This window comes from Taudactylus pleione, unplaced genomic scaffold (assembly GCF_031769625.1).
Source record: "Taudactylus pleione unplaced genomic scaffold, aTauple2 ptg000037l, whole genome shotgun sequence".
Lineage (NCBI taxonomy): Eukaryota > Metazoa > Chordata > Amphibia > Anura > Myobatrachidae > Taudactylus > Taudactylus pleione.
Window position 1 is genome coordinate 3,543,868 of NW_028284439.1, and position 18,419 is coordinate 3,562,286.

Here is an 18,419-nt window from a genome sequence, read left to right on the forward strand (position 1 = left end):
AATGCTGTCACAGAAATACTTCAAGTTATGTCCAGCTGCCCTACTAACTAGCCCTTGGACATCTCATGACAATAGTCAACAATAAAATAAAAGTAATAATCGCTCGTACTATGCATCCTCTATGAAACCGAAATTTCCACTATCATAAATGGCATACACCCTGCCACTATATACTACTAGCAGAGTACTCTGTGGCCCCATAACATAGTGGGAGATTATAGAATGAACATGATGATGGAGATCTGGGCACTGAGCCTCTAACCTGTCAGCGTAGTGTGAAATGTGACTGGATGTGCTGTTTACAGCAGTCTTCCAGACAGATTGCTATGGTGCACCAGGCGTGATAGCTGTACATATACTGGTGGATGGTAATACTATTGCCCCCCACTATGGCATCGCTAGGTAACCAAGTGTCAAAACGTCAGTCCCCCAGTTCCTCTTTAGCATAACATGTTTCACAACAAAATGGCACACAGCTTCATCAGCTGTTTGGAGCTCTCCATGGATACCATTCATCAGTGCTAGAATGTTATCTTTGCTAAATTTCATAGTAACTAATATTGATTTATTTTACTTTCATTTACATGGAATCATAATTCACTATAACCACAATAATCATCAGCAGCAGCTTGAAAAGGAAGTCTATTTTACTGTATATTAGCTGCTACATTTAAGATGTTTTTTTATATACCCTATTAGCTACTAGATTTGAGGTCACTAGAATAAATGTTTTCATATAATTTCATCAAAAGGGTGGATTGAATACCATTTATCAAAATGTCTGTTTTCTTGTCCCTATCTCGATAATTTCTACATATTACATTTCTTTTATAGACATGGTGTATTTGATGTGGTTGAGATTGAGACAATATTTTTAAATAAAAAAGAATATATGCCAACATAGCAAAACTGGAATATGCCAGCATAGCAAAACTGGATATGATATAGAAGCCTAACTTTACTTACTTTTGTACTTCCTTTACTGTATCTCAAAATATACCATACATATACTGTTAATAGGACAGCCAGGGCTGGCTGTAGAACCATTTAAGCAGTGTGGCTGCACCAGGCGGCAACCATTAGCCACCACAACCTGGAAGGCTCTGGCAGAGTTTGAGAACCCTGACCTCCTCCCAACTGCTGGCCTTTATGATATTGCAGTAGCTAAGGGGGGAGAGAGAGGGTCAGCAGTGCAACACAGGGTGCTCTGATGACCTGATATAGACCTGCACAGCAGCACAGGGAGCTAACACACCGGGGCCAGCACTGAGGACAGCTACTGCAAAACCATACAGAGGTCAGTGAGCAGTTTAAATTTTTATGACACTGGCCATACACCGCAGTCCTTAACAGACCTACAGGTGTCCATGTGCTCACACATGTAATAAGTTACACCATCATTGTGGCATGTTAGTTACATTGCCTACTGACCACATTTCCCAGCATGTTCAGTAATAAACCTAAACATTTTGTTTGGATCACTCTGAAAATGAGTTTGTTTCATCAGTAATATTGTAGTGTTTGATCAGTATAAAGTCATTAGTTATTGTATTTTTCTTTTTATATTACCTTGAATATCCAGAGTTAAATACAGGTAAACCTACCACAGTTATTTCCCAAAATAGTATGAATTTCTTCTTGATCCTTAACTTTGAGTAAACTACTCATTACAATAATCATTGTCTCCTCTATACACAGTGGGTTTTAAGGATGAGCAAAGTAATTTGAAATATCTGCTAATGACAAAAGGCGTGATTCAGATTTGGACGGAATTACAAAGCCTCTCACAAGCAGCTTTGCAATTCCGTCCATCTTAATGCAAAGGGAGATGTCATTGCTACATTTGTGAACACCATTTGTGAACACCATTGCAACCATTGCGACTGATGGCTGCGATGGTTGCTCCTTTGATAAGGCTGTGGGAGCTGAAGCTTCCTGTAGCCTGACCGGGTGCTGGTCAAATACAGTTATATATGCCATTTAATATGTTTGCAAGTATTGCAGTACTGTAAATACAACTGCGTTTTTTATTAATTTGGAAACAAAAGCCCCTGGGACAACCATTATTTCATCTACTTTCAATTCTTTTCTTTGCTAAAATGAGCTGCATGTAATTCTACAGTATATGGGAGTGATATATTTTGTTGCCATTCATCATTGGCCATGTTGACATTCATCATGATGATATGGATGGAATATCAACATAAATAGAATGACGACAAAACATGCCTGGTGGTCTATTGGTGACTTATTGGGTGTTGTGGGTCTACATTGTAATGTCTATGTTATAAATGTTGACTTTTGTAAATGTCAACATTCTGACAACATACTATTTTATACATGACTGCCTCACAGCACTGAGGTTGTGGGTTCAATTCCCACTATGGCCCTAACTGTGTGGAGTTTATATATTCTCCATGTGCTTGCGTGGGTTTCCTCCAGGTACTCAGGATTCCTCCAACACTCCAAAAATAAACAGGTAGGTTAATTGTCTGCCAACAAACATTTAACCCTAGTGTGTAAGTATGTGCGTGTACATGTGTGTACATGTGGTAGGGAATATAGATTCTAAGCTCCACTGGGGCAGTGACTGATGTGAATGGACAAATATGCTCTGTAAAGTGCTGCAGAATATGTGTGTGCTATATATAAATACAGGTTGAGTCTCCATATCCAAAATGCTTGGGAGCAGGGGTATTTTGGATATCAGAATATTCAGTATTTTGGAATATTTGCATACCATAATGAAATATCTTGGGAATGGGACCAAAATTAAAAAAATGAATGCTTTTATGTTGTATATACACCTTATACACACAGCCTGCAGGTCATTTTATACAATATTTTTAATAATTTTGTGCATCTCAAAACGTTTGTGTACATACATGAAATTCATTAATGTTTCATATACACCTTATACACAGAACCTGTAGGTTACAGTATACTATACTTTTAATAATTTTGTGCCGTAAACAAAGTTTATGTACATTTAACCATCAGAAAACAAAGGTTTCATGCTAAACATATTCAGTTTTTCGGAATATTCCGTATTTCGGAATATTTGGATATGTGAGACCCAACCTCTAATGGTAATAAATAAATAAATAAAAATACATATTTATATATATATATATATATATATATATATATATATATATATCCAAAAATGAAAGGGGCACTCACCAGAGCATTTCCAATAGAAAAGACAGCTTTTTATTTCTTACATATATCAGTCCGGTCGATGTTTCGGCCATCCCTGACCTTTATCAAGACCAACAGCATCATAACAACGGTGCAACAGGCAGCATATGTCACCAAACAGCATGGTGTTTGGTGACATATGCTGCCTGTTGCACCGTTGTTATGATGATGGTGGTCATGATAAAGGTCAGGGATGACCGAAACGTCGACCGTACTGATATATGTAAGAAATAAAAAGCTGTCTTTTCTATTGGAAATGCTCTGGTGAGTGCCCCTTTCATTTTTGGATTGTATTATTCTGGACCAAGGAATTTACCTTTTTTGATTCAGGGGGAGCACCCCATTATGTTGGCAACTATGCAGATGTGAGTGCAGACTTTTTTTGGAATATATATATATATATATATATATATATATATATATATGCCATTAATGTGAATTTATTTTTTTTTTAAAGACATCGCTGACACTTTGCTCTATCTGTCTTAGTAATACATGAATCTTTACCATGCTTTATCCATCTTATTAATATCAGTCTAACATGAAATATGTTAAATGACTCATTTTGAACTTCTTTATGGTGGCACAATTTCCTCAGCATGGTACAATTTCCTCAGCATGGTACAATTTCCTCAGCATGGTGATAGCACATGAAATTATCTGCATAGTTTCACTTTATCGGTTGAAAAATTATTAAAGAGAAAGTAATAGCTGAGGAATTAATTGTTGATTAAATGACTGATATCTTGCCAACAGGAACAGTAAATTATCTTTGTCTCAGTCATAATTTTTTAATGAAATGGTTGTACAAATAGATTGACCTTCAATAATATCAAATTACAGTAAATGTTACAAATACAGTCCATGTTATCTGCCTGAGAAATCTGCTGCCAGTAAAACTTAAAAGTTTATATGTATTTTAAATACAAGACCTATATTAGGTATTATTTTCATTAATTAATTTATTTCAATAGAAAAAAAAAAAACATTTCAATTGACTTAAACCATGATCAGTATGTTATAGTCATCTGTTTTCATTTTTGTTTTAATCATTGTATAGAAATCTGTTTCCACTAAATATTTTAATTGAGATGCATATTTTAATCTTGTATCTATTGGTGATGTTCTGGTTGGTTCTTGGGCACTTTGAGGAAAGTACAGTAGCCAGAATTTGCATTCTAATCACTGAATGAATGGACTGATCCTTTGAGTGCAAATCTGACAGCCTATGGTAAATAATCTTGGTCTTGGTGGTTGTATCATATGATGAGCAACTGGTGGCTGTAAAGTGTTGGAAATCTGGGACCGGAAATATGCTCCACCATTATAATATATAATTTTGGCCAATTATGGGCTATAATCTGCTTAGGAAATGTGAACTTCAAAATGCTATATAGGGGTATATGTAAATAGCCGTGAGTTTTGTTTCTCCCCACGGCGCAAGGTTTTTTGGCAGGATGAAAAGGTTTTTAGTATTCAATCAGCTGCAAGAATTTCCTTAAGAACCCCTGGTACCCCTCCCCCCCTAATAATTAATTAAGCAATTGAAAGTTTTCAATTAGATGAATTTGGTCAAAAATGACATGCCTTTATTGGGATATTATTCTGAAAACTGAAAGAATAATGAGTTTAAAGATGTGGGATAGGTATATAGGAGTTCTGTGTGAATGGGACAGGTGTTTATATTATTTAATATAGAAAGCTATAGTGTTATCCAATATTTTTTTTTCTTTTTTTTAGGGTACATGCTGTTGTTCCCAATTTTTTAAAATTTCCAGCTGTTTTTTTTTTTTTTTAATGTATCACGCCCAATTAATTTCCAATTGGATAGCATGGGGATTGTGAGTGTGCATAGCCACATTAATAAAAAAATGGTCACGATAGACATATTAAGTTTTGCAGCTAAATTCTCACAGCCGATTGAATATGCCACTTAGTGACTTTTTTTTATAAATTAGTCATTGGTATAATTATAATATACAGACAATGGTAAAGTAATCTATACTAATATAATAAGAATGTTGTGTTTGTCTGTTTGTTCCAAGTTGGCACAAAACTTACTGAACCAATTTTCATGAAAACTGCATAATTTCGTAGTGGAAACTTCTAGAAATAACCTGAACTTTGTTTCATTTCGATCTGTCAGAGATATCAAAAACAAAATTTATTGACATCATAACTGCACAAGATAGTTGTGTCACCATGCACTCTGCCGTAAAAGGTTGGGGGAAAGGTGCTTTGGGACCGCATTCACTTAAATAGGATAGGCTATAGCAATCTGAGCATAGGGAACAAATTGACATTAGTGTGCATGGTGGGTGAAGGCGCTGCTACCACCGGTCTGTATAGCGCTGCTGGTCATGTGGGTCACTCCCATGACAGGAACCCAATGCAAAGCAAACAACTAGAACACCTAAAAAATATTTGTAGAAGCAATTTCATCGTGGACGATGCTGCAAGCAATAGGTAGTAGAAAATGTATGTGTCACGACCAGGGTTTCGCAGTGTGGAAGTTGTGGTCCATGCCAGTGGGGGCGCTGTGGCACGGTCTTTCCAGTGAGGTAGCTGGCACGTGGAGACTGGCATTGGTTGTGTGCGGGGGTCTGCCAGCATTGGGCAATCCTGGCAAGGGTAAGTCTAGCACTGTCTCAGCATCACAGTTACATGGGAGTGGCCATCTTGCCTCAGGTCATGTGACATAGTGGGCCTAGCCTGATGTGTCAGGTGATCTCTCCAGCCACTCACGCTCTGCTGCTGGGTACTTAAGGGGGTTTGGAGCTCCCTGTAGTTGCCAGTGCAATTTGTTTCACAGTGTCTGCTATGTGAGAGTTCCTGCACTCCTGGACATTAGTCTTGTGCTCCGGTGCCTGCCCTAACTCCTTGTTGGCCGCTGGCTTCCTGCATAGCTGCCCCACTCTGCCTTGCCTTGCTCTCTGCTAGAGATCAGCCCTGCACCTTCCACCAGACCCACTCCTGTCTCCTCAGTTAACCACTTCCTGCGCAGTCATCTCTCAGCATTTCCGGATTTCTCTTCAGTCATTATCACAGCATCTCTGGATTTCCCTTCAGCCAATACCACAGCATTTCTGGATTTCACTTCAGCCATTATCACAGCAATACCAGATTTCCCTTCAGCCATTGTCACCATATTACCAGATTTCCCCTCAGCCATTATTACAGCATTACTGGATTTCCCTCTCAGTTACTGTGCAGCATACTTGGATATTTACTTCACTTCCACAGCCTAATTGGACTCACCTGATTCATCTGTTACTGATCTGGACATTTGTTTACTCCCATCCACCACAGTCTCCTTCAGTCACATATTACTCTGTCATTACTGGACTTAAGTATATAATTGTTCATGTCTACCAACAGTCACATTAAACAACCCACCTTTCTGTTTAAATCTAGTGTCTGCTCCTGTTTCCACCCCAGGTCCACAACAAACACAGGTCCTATCAGTATGTATTAATAAAAAAAAAAATCAGTACCACCATGATGTCCACACATACTGTAGAGAGCCAGCCAGTAGCTTCTTACCTATTGGCTGCTGCACCTCAATTTTAGTGATTCATTGGGAGAGTTGTACTGCACCTCTCCTCAACTGCTACGGTAAGAAGGAGTGGGCAGTGGGGGGTCTCTAAATACTTAAAACCTCCCCTTGATAGACCAATTTGTTTATTTAGGAGATGGAGAAAGTTGTGTCTGTCTCACTCTGGCCGAAAACTGTGATCAAAGCTGCCACGCATTTTCAATGGCTCCTCAGACAGAGAGCTCTGATTGACAGACATACAGATGGCCGAGGGGACCTGCTGTACATTTCCAGTGGCAGATCCAAGCTTTTGTTCACCTTGCCTTAATCGGTATTATGTTTTCAACATCATATAGCACATCATGGGGTAAATTTACAAAGATGGGAGTTCTGTTAAGAAGTGATGTTGCCCATAACAGCCAATCAGATTCCAGGTATTATCTTCTAGAAGGTGCTAGATAAATGAGAAATAGAATCTTCTTAAATAGAACTCCCATCTTAGTAAATTTACCCCCATATAGCTATCCATACTACTATACAGTATGTAGAAAATATTATTCATGTGATATTAGGATAGTTTAGGAAGTAGTAGATTTGCTATAGACTTGTGGACATAATAATAACATTTGAAACATGATCTCTGGGGTATTTCAATATTGACAACTGTGAGTGCACAAATTCTGCTAGTGTCATTCTGACAGTAAAGAAAAAGAAAAATGCACATCCAATAGACAGCACTAATTTAGGTGAACAATACATTGTTGAAGGAGGTTGTGTGTGGTGTGTTTTTATTTTATTATTTTAATTTGGTATGCATGTTTTTTCAAAACAGTTTTGCCATGGTGCACTACAAGTCCCAGGGATCCATGATTCTTGTAGCTTTTTCCAGGGAAATACAGCCTCATAATGGTCAAGATGAAGTTGGTTGCAATTTTGCAGTGTCACCAGCCCTGACCATCCTAATCTAGTGCTAGTGTTTGTATTGTACTTTCAGCTACACCCCCCTTTTGTCCTAAATAATTTGACAATACCAGCCTATGCTGGCAGCTCTAGAGCTGGTTTGACTTTCTTAGGAAAATAATGCTGTATTTCTTTAAAATAAAAACAGAAAAGTGTACAAGGTCTGTGCTGATCATCATCTAGATGCTTAATTACTAATGTGCAGGTTTTTAGAGGTGGAGATGTTGCCCATAACAACCAATAAGATTCTAATTAACCTTTGTCTAGCACCTTTTAGAAGATAATTGCTATAATCTGATTGGTTGCTATGGGCAACATCTCCATTTCTAAAAATCCACACTTTAATAAATATACCCCCAGAAGCAAAGTTCAGAACAGTTAATTTTGCACTTAAATTGTATGTGTCTATACACAGTTTTAATTAAGCTATAGTTTACAGTATTTGCGTTAAGTGTTTCCAATATTGTAAAGAAATTTGCCATTAAAGAAAATGTTACAGCTAAAGTAGCATCCAAAATGACCTAATCCAAGCCATTACTGTATGTGAACCGCATTGTATCAATCACACTAAGCATCTATCACTTGCTGTTTATGGCACCTGCCTTTACATTTTCAAAGAAAGTTTCTAGTGTGTCCCTAGGTATAATCAGTTACCTTAATTTATTAAAGCAGATGCTGTAGAATCATATTAATTGCATTCTGAAAAATACATCAATTAATTTTTTCCTGTATTTTTATTTTTAATGTGGTATTCAAAAATAAATATTATTGTTTTGTGCCTCTCATTTGCTTTGCATAATTATATATCTTAGTACCCTGGGAATGTAATTGAACAATTGATTGAAATTGATTGAAATCTCAGTGAACTGTAACTTGTCAATAGAACATTTTCAAATATACAGCACACATAGGTCGACCTCATATTTTTAGAGAGATGAGCGCTGGTAGAAAAGTAAAACTGAAATTACATTCTGAATTATTTAAGACAAAGACAAGAGATTAAATTGCTTAGTCGTTTCCATGAAGTGAGTAATGTATTGTGATCAATAAATACTGCATACTCTCTCATTAACTTTAAGGTGAAGTTTATGACTACATTATCAAAGATAACTGAATTTGCAGGCGTTATCACTAAATCAGAGGTTCTAAAATATTTTTTAAAATTAAATGTGAAATAGATTCCTGTACACTATATTATGAATGCCTATATATAGAAGGGAAAAAAGGGGGGGCATCAGCTACTATTCCTATTTATGAAGAATAGCAATTTATGAACTGTTATTTATATAGTGCCTACATACTAAGAAGTGCTTTACAAAGGATATTTAATCATTCTTATCAATTACTGCTCTAGTGTAGCTTATTATATAAATTCTGAACCACACGCATGCATACACACACAAGCACAAACACATAGCAGGGTTAATTTAATATGACACAATTAACTTGTCACTATATAGTATGTCTTTGGGGTGTGGGAGGAAACCCACACAAACATGGGAAAAATATACAAACTGTGAATCAGCAATTTGAACCACTGTACCACTGTGCTACTCCTATTTAATGGTATTAATTGAAATCAACAACAGGTTTTGTTATAGGTCATTTCCTTTTAGTTAAATATTTCGGTATCTATATCATGTTATTGCAACTATACAAGTAAACAAAAGTCAAGTATCACCCTTTGGCGCTGCCACACAATGTCTCCTTATATTTCCACAAAGTCACCACAATAAAATCCTCTGTATGTAAATCTTCCAGGATTTATTTCTCCAATTTCATAATGTATGAAATTTCAATTCCTCTTCCTTTGCATCAATATCTCAAAAAAGAGAAACCAAACATACAATGTGATAATGAAATGACACTTGTACTGGTGATGACAAGGGAACAGTGCCAGATTAAGGTCCAAATGGGCCTGGAGCTGAAATTTATGAAGGGCCTATTGTATACTGCCGCAGGGGTGTGACTAATGATGTGGGGGGCGAGACGTGTGTGTTGGGGAGTGGTCTGTACAGGGGGGGGTGGTTAGCACCATGATGGGCATAGCTAGCACCAACCTACCACCACCCCAATGACCCTCCCCTCTTCGCATATATATTTGTGCCCCCCTCCCCCCCACACACACACATGTATTTTAGTAGGCCAATAGTAGTCACCTATCGCATCACCTTTGTGCAGGCACAGGTGTAAGTATTGCTATCTGTACTATACTACCTTTTAACCACTACCACTCATAGAGACCATCCCTCGAACACTTAAGTACACATCATTCACAATCGCTCATCGACCCCATATTTCACCATCTGTAATCCGTCTCACCACCACTCCCTGGCCCTAATGCTGACTGATATACCCCTCACTCTCCATCATACCCTGACCACATAACAGACACAAATACCCCTCACTCACATCATTCCCTGACCACATAACAGACACAAATACCCCTCACTCACATCATTCGCTGACCACATAACAGACACAAATAAGCCTCACTCACATAATACCCTGACCACATAACAGACACAAATACCCGTCACTCACATCATTCCCTGACCACATAACAGACACAAATACCCCTCACTCACATCATTCCCTGACCACATAACAGACACAAATACCCCTCACTCACATAATACCCTGACCACATAACAGACACAAATACCCCTCACTCACATCATTCCCTGACCACATAACAGACACACAAATACTCCTCACTCACATCATACCCTGACCACATAACAGACACACAAATACCCCTCACTCACATAATACCCTGACCACATAACAGACACATATACCCCTCACTCACATAATACATTGACCACATAACACACATATACCCCTCACTCACATTATACCCTGACCACATAACAGACACAAATACCCCTCACTCACATCATTCCCTGACCACATAACAGACACAAATACCCCTCACTCACATAATACCCTGACCACATAACAGACACAAATACCCCTCACTCACATCTTTCCCGGACCACATAACAGACACACAAATACTCCTCACTCACATCATACCCTGACCACATAACAGACACACAAATACCCCTCACTCACATAATACCCTGACCACATAACAGACACATATACCCCTCACTCACATAATACCCTGACCACATAACAGACACATATACCCCTCACTCACATAATACATTGACCACATAACACACATATACCCCTCACTCACATAATACCCTGACCACATAACAGACACATATACCCCTCACACACATAATACCCTGACCACATAACAGACACACAAATACCCCTCACTCACATAATACCCTGACCACATAACAGACACACAAATACCCCTCACTCACATAATACCCTGACCACATAACATACACATATACCCCTCACTCACATAATACATTGACCACATAACAGACACATATACCCCTTACTCACATAATACATTGACCACATAACACACATATACCACTCTCTCACATAATACCCTGACCACATAACAGACACATATACCCCTCACACACATAATACCCTGACCACATAACAGACACACAAATACCCCTCACTCACATAATACCCTGACCACATAACAGACACACAAATACCCCTCACTCACATAATACCAAGACCACATAACAGACACATATACCCCTCACTCACATAATACCCTGACCACATAACAGACACAAAAACCCCTCACTCACATCATGCCCTGACCACATAACAGACACAAATACCCCTCACTCACCATCATGCCCTGACCACATAACAGACACATAAATACCCCTCACTCACATCATGCCCTGACCACATAACAGACACAAATACCCCTCACTCACATAATACCCTGACCACATAACAGACACAAATACCCCTCACTCACATCATGCCCTGACCACATAACAGGCACAAATACCCCTCACTCACATCATGCCGTGACCACATAACAGGCACAAATACCCCTCACTCACATAATGCCCTGACCACATAATAGAGACTCAAATACCCCTCACTCACATCATGCCCTGACCACATAACAGACACAAATACCCCTCACTCACCATCATGCCCTGACCACATAACATACACAAATACCCCTCACTCACATAATGCCCTGACCACATAACAGACACAAATACCCCTCATTCACATCATGCCCTGATCACATAACAGACACAAATACCCCTCACTCACATCATGCCCTGACCACATAACAGGCACACAAAAACCCCTCACTCACATCATGCCCTAACCACATAACAGGTACACAAATACACCTCACTCACATCATGCCCTGACCACATAACAGACACAAATACCCCTCACTCACTTCATGCCCTGACCACATAACATGCACACAAATACCCCTCACTCACATAATACCCTGACCACATAACAGACACAAATACCCCTCACTCACATCATTCCCTGACCACATAACAGAGACACAAATACCCCTCACTCACATCATGCCCTGACCACATAACAGACACAAATACCCCTCACTCACCATCATGCCCTGACCACATAACAGACAAATAACTCTCACTCACATCATGCCCTGACCACAGAAGACACAAATACCCCTCACTCACACCATACCCTGACCATATAAGAGACACACAAATACCCCTCACTCACATCATTCCCTGACCTCATATCAGACACACAAATACCCCTCACTCACATCATGCCCTGACCACATAACAGACACAAATACCACTCACTCTCATCATGCCCTGACCACATAACAGACACACAAATACCCCTCACTCACATCATGCCCTGACCTCATAACAGACACACAAATACCCCTCACTCACATAATACCCTGACCACATAACAGACACAAATACCCCTCACTCACATCATGCCCTGACCACATAACAGAGACACAAATACCCCTCACTCACATCATGCCCTGACCTCATATCAGACACACAAATACCCCTCACTCACATCATACCCTGACCACATAACAGACACAAATACCCCTCACTCACATCATGCCCTGACCACATAACAGAGACACAAATACCCCTCACTTACATCATACCCTGACCACATAACAGACACAAATACCCCTCACTCTCATCATGCCCTGACCACATAACAGACACACAAATACCCCTCACTCACATCATGCCCTGACCTCATATCAGACACACAAATACCCCTCACTCACATCATACCCTGACCACATAACAGAAACAAATACCCCACTCACATCATGCCATGACCACATAACAGAGACACAAATACCCCTCACTCACATCATACCCTGACCACAGAACAGACACAAATACCCCTCACTCACATCATACCCTGACCACATAACAAACACACAAGTACCCCTCACTCACGTCATGCCCTGACCACATAACAGACACAAATACCCCTCACTCACATCATTCTCTGACCTCATATCAGACACAAATACCCCTCACTCACACCATACCCTGACCATATAACAGACACACAAATACCCCTCACTCATATCATACCCTGACCTCATATCAGACACAAAAATACCCCTCACTCACATAATACCCTGACCACATAACAGACACAAATACCTCTCACTCACATCATGCCCTGACCACATTAAAAACACACAAATACCCCTCACTCACATCATACCCTGACCACATAACAGACACAATTACCCCTCACTCACATAATGCCCTGACCACATAACAGACACAAATACCCCTCACTCACATCATGCCCTGACCACATAACAGAGACACAAATACCCCTCACTCACATCATGCCCTGACCACATAACAGACACAAAAACCCCTCACTCACCATCATGCCCTGACCACATAACAGACACAAATACCCCTCACTCACATAATGCCCTGACCACATAACAGACACAAATACCCCTCACTCTCATCATGCCCTGACCACATAACAGGCACACAAATACCCCTCACTCACATAATACCCTGACCACATAACAGAGACTCAAATACCCCTCACTCACATCATGCCCTGACCACATAACAGGCACACAAATACCCCTCACTCACATAATACCCTGACCACATAACAGACACAAATACCCCTCACTCACATCATGCCCTGACCACATAACAGAGACACAAATACCCCTCACTCACATCATACCCTGACCACATAACAGGCACACAAATACCCCTCACTCACATCATGCCCTGACCACATAACAGACACAAATACCCCTCACTCACCATCATGCCCTGACCACATAACAGACACAAATACCCCTCACTCACATCATGCCCTGACCACATAACTGGCACACAAATACCCCTCACCCACATAATACCCTGACCACATAACAGACACAAATACCCCTCACTCACATAATACCCTGACCACATAACAGACACAAATACCCCTCACTCACATCATGCCCTGACCACATAACAGAGACACAAATACCCCTCACTCACATCATGCCCTGACCACATAACAGACACAAATACCCCTCACTCACCATCATGCCCTGACCACATAACAGACACAAATAACCCTCACTCACATCATGCCCTGACCACAGAAGACACGAATACCCCTCACTCACACCATACCCTGACCATATAAGAGACACACAAATACCCCTCACTCACATCATGCCCTGACCTCATATCAGACACACAAATACCCCTCACTCACATTATACCATGACCACATAACAGACACAAATACCCCTCACTCACATCATTCACTGACCACATAATAGACACAAATACCCCTCACTCACATCATACCCATATCACATAACAGACACAAATACCCCTCACTCACATCATACCCTGACCACATAACAAACACACAAATACCCCTCACTCACATCATGCACTGACCACATAACAGACACAAATACCCCTCACTCACATCATTCCCTGACCTCATATCAGACACAAATACCCCTCACTCACACCATACCCTGACCATATAACAGACACACAAATACCCCTCACTCATATCATACCCTGACCTCATATCAGACACAAAAATACCCCTCACTCACATCATACCCTGACCTCATATCAGACACAAAAATACCCCTCACTCACATCATGCCCTGACCACATAACAGACACAAATACCCCTCACTCACATCATTCCCTGACCACATACCATTTTTAAAATCTGACATAAAAAGAAAAACACCAAATTATATTTATAACATTTTAATTTCTTAAAATAAATGTTCCTACCTCTCAGTTGGGCCCGTTGTTATTCACTCCTCCTCCCGCTAGCTGCATTACGCAGAAGCTTCTCTGTTGCTGTCTTTCTGTCACCGGCCTGGGACACAGGGGTAGCCCATTTTTCAAAGGGGGTTCACAAAATCCAAAAGAAAAAATGGCACAAATACAGTATATAAATAAATACACAGGTAAATGGAATATATATTATGCTTGTAATAATAATGTTAGTGTAAATGCTATCTAAATATATTAACCTCAAAGTTCTCATAGAGAAGGTAAATGGGGTAAAGTAATAATAAGTAACTGACAATTATCTATTCTGACGAAGCCCATTTACCTTCTAAGGTTTATATATTCAGATAGACAGCCTTTATTCTAATATTACTATTGCAGTCATAATATCCATTTTATTTATATTATTCTTTCCATCTTACATTATTTCTTTGTGTTATCCTCCGTCATTTGATATGTCTGATTGTACCCCTCTTGGTCTGTATGTCCTGTATTGTTTATCCCCTCCCCCATAACTATATGTGTTGCACTAAGCTTCCCATCTCACCTGTATGTTCTGTCTTGTGCTACCCCCTCATCAGGGGCGTTTTAAGAGAGGAGGGGGCTCGTGTGCACTCCTCATGCGAGGCCCCCTCCTCTCTCTCTAGTGGCTGGCAGCCGACTAAATCGGCTGGCCAGCCACCGGAGCATTAGTAGACTCCGGGCAGTAGAGTGTCCCCGGAGTCTACTGCGCATGTGCAGAATGCCGGAAAAATGGCCGCTGCGACCATTTTTCGGCGTTCTATGAATGCGCACTAGACTCCGGGCACACTCTAGTCTACTGCGCATGCGCAGAACACTGGAAAATGGTCATGGCGGACATTTTTCCTGTGTTCTGAACAGCAATGACACCCGACATGGGACCTTGGGACAGGTAAGTTTAAAAAAAATATGGGTGTAGTGTGTGCGGTGCGGGGTCCCCTGGAACCGGGGGCCTGTGTGCCCCGCACACACTGCACCCATTATAGATACGCCATTGCCTCTCATCTGTTTGTTCTGTATTGCACTACCCCCCTCATCTGTATGTTCTGTGTTGTATCCCCCTTCCTCCTCCTCCTGTGTCCATCATTATTTTCCCAAAGCCTCCTCTGTGTCCGTTATTATGTTCTCTCCCCATCCACTATATCCATTAGTATGCCCCCCCTGTATCCATTATTATGTCCTCCCCTCTCTATCTATTATTATGTCCCCCCCTTATGTCCATTATTATGTCTTCCCACCCTTTGTCCATTATTATGTACTCCCCTCTGTGTCCATTATTCTGTACCCCCCCTGTGTCCATTATGTCCCCCCTGTGTCCATTATTATATTACCCCGTGTCCTTTATTAGGCCCCCCTCTGTGTCCACCCCCCTCTGTCCATTATTATGCCCCCCTGTGTTCTTTATTATGCCCCCTCTCTGTATACATTACCCACCCCTCTATGTACATTTTTATGTCCCCCCTGTGTTCTTTATTATGCCCTGTCTCTGTGTCCATTATTACCCCCCCTGTATGTCCATTATTATGCTTCCCCTCTGTGTCTATTGTTATGTCTCTCCATATGTGTGCATCATTATGTCCTCTCCCCTCTGTGTCCATTACTATGCCCCCCTCTCAGTGTACATTATGGTGTTCCTCCCCTTCCCCCTCTCTGCACACGCTCCCCCCTTTACGTAGTTCACTTACCTTCCTTTACCTTTCCATTGTCTTCTCCCCACTGGCACTGGTACTGACAGGAAGGTCGGAGCTGTCGGCGTCAGGTGTGTCTCCTCCTTAGTCCACCATGAGAGCCCGGCGCCGGCCGCGCGGTCGCATCTATGTGATGTCACGCGGCTTGACATCACATAGTGTAGAGGAGGGGCTGAGGAACGCTACGCGGCGCAGGGAGGGCTTGTGAAGTGAAGCCTTCCACTGCGCCGCTCAGGCAGCCAGGACTCTGAGAAGATTCTCCCGGGTGGGTGGGATTGGGAGGGGGGTGTGAACTGGAGGTAGTGGTTGGGGGTGCAGTTTGAAAGGGGAGAACCTCGGACGGCCGCTTGTTCTGACAGGAAAAAAAATAGTTCCTGTCTTCAGCGGATCCTCCTTGGTGGTGTGGGCCTGTTTTTATGGGTGGGCCTGGAGCTGTAGCTCCACCCGCCCCATTGTTAATCCGGCCCTGCAAGGGAACACTCACATGTTTCAAAATAGGTAGAAAACGTATAGTATCTCCAGTCTGTAGCACCATAGGAACTGGAGATACTATACATCCTGGAAGATTTGGCAGCGCCAAAGGGTGATACTTGACTTTTGTTTATTTGTATGTCTTCCTAGAGGGCAAGTGAGGGACCTCTTAAAAAGTCTCCCCTAGGCTGCAGTCATTGATTGCGCATATTTAGAACATTACAATATTTCAAATGATATTGCAACTGAAATAAATGGAGAAAGTTTGTAAGTAGTAACTGTTTAGGAGCAGAGCATACTGTAAGTACTAGATGGGCCAAGTGGTTCTTACCTGCCGTCAAATTTGATGTTTCTATGTTTCTAAGTATTCTCTGTCATTTATAAGCAGTGGCGTAACTAGGGCAGGGTGAGCGGGGCATGTGCCCTGGGCGCCGTAAGACAGGTGTCGCAGGCCCCCCCCACTGCCGGCCACAGTCCGGCCCGTCATAGTAAGGCATTGTAGCGCCGACTGCAGTGTGTGCGGTCAGCACTACACATTTACACAGGACCGGCACTAGGCTTACCTGCACCCAGCACCGGTCCTGTGCTGCACAGCAAATCTCTCCCTCCCCCTGAGCGCTTACCCAATAGCACCAGGAAGAGGGTGGGAGGCGGTCTCAGGCTGTACAGTATTACACACACATCGCCGACAGCGTGGCAGCAATGTGTGTGTTTACCAGCCACCAATGAGAGTCAGACAGACTCTCATTGACTGCTGCAGTGCCCACTGTGAGTTCACTCATGAGCTCCGCCTTCCAGCTCCTGCAGTGGGTAATGGGAGAGACATCATGATGTCATGATGTCTCTCTCCCATAATGCAGAGCATGCCAGCCTGGGAGGACTGACGTGCGGCAGGAGCAGTGGCCAGAGCATGGATTCAGATAAGTGTATTTTTAAAAATTTTTTATAACTTGTGTGTCCGCACTGTGTGGGGTGATGGGCTACTACTGGGGGCACCATTACAGGGGGGGACCTCTACTGGTGGTGGGGGACTACTGTGCCCTACAACTGGGTTGGGACTACTACTGGGGGCTCTGCATTGGAAGGTGGATCCTCTACTGGTGACTACTACTGGGGGGGAAACTACTACTGGGGACACTATATAGGGGGCTTACTACTAGGGGCACTCTACTGGGGGCACTAAATAGGGAGAACCACTACTCTGGTGGGCACTGTATAAGGGCACTGCTTGGGGGGGATCACTACTGGGGGCCTGCATATGGAGGACCACTACTGGGGGCACTGCATGGGAGGAGGACTACTGCTTGGGGCCCTATATAGGGGGCTTACTAC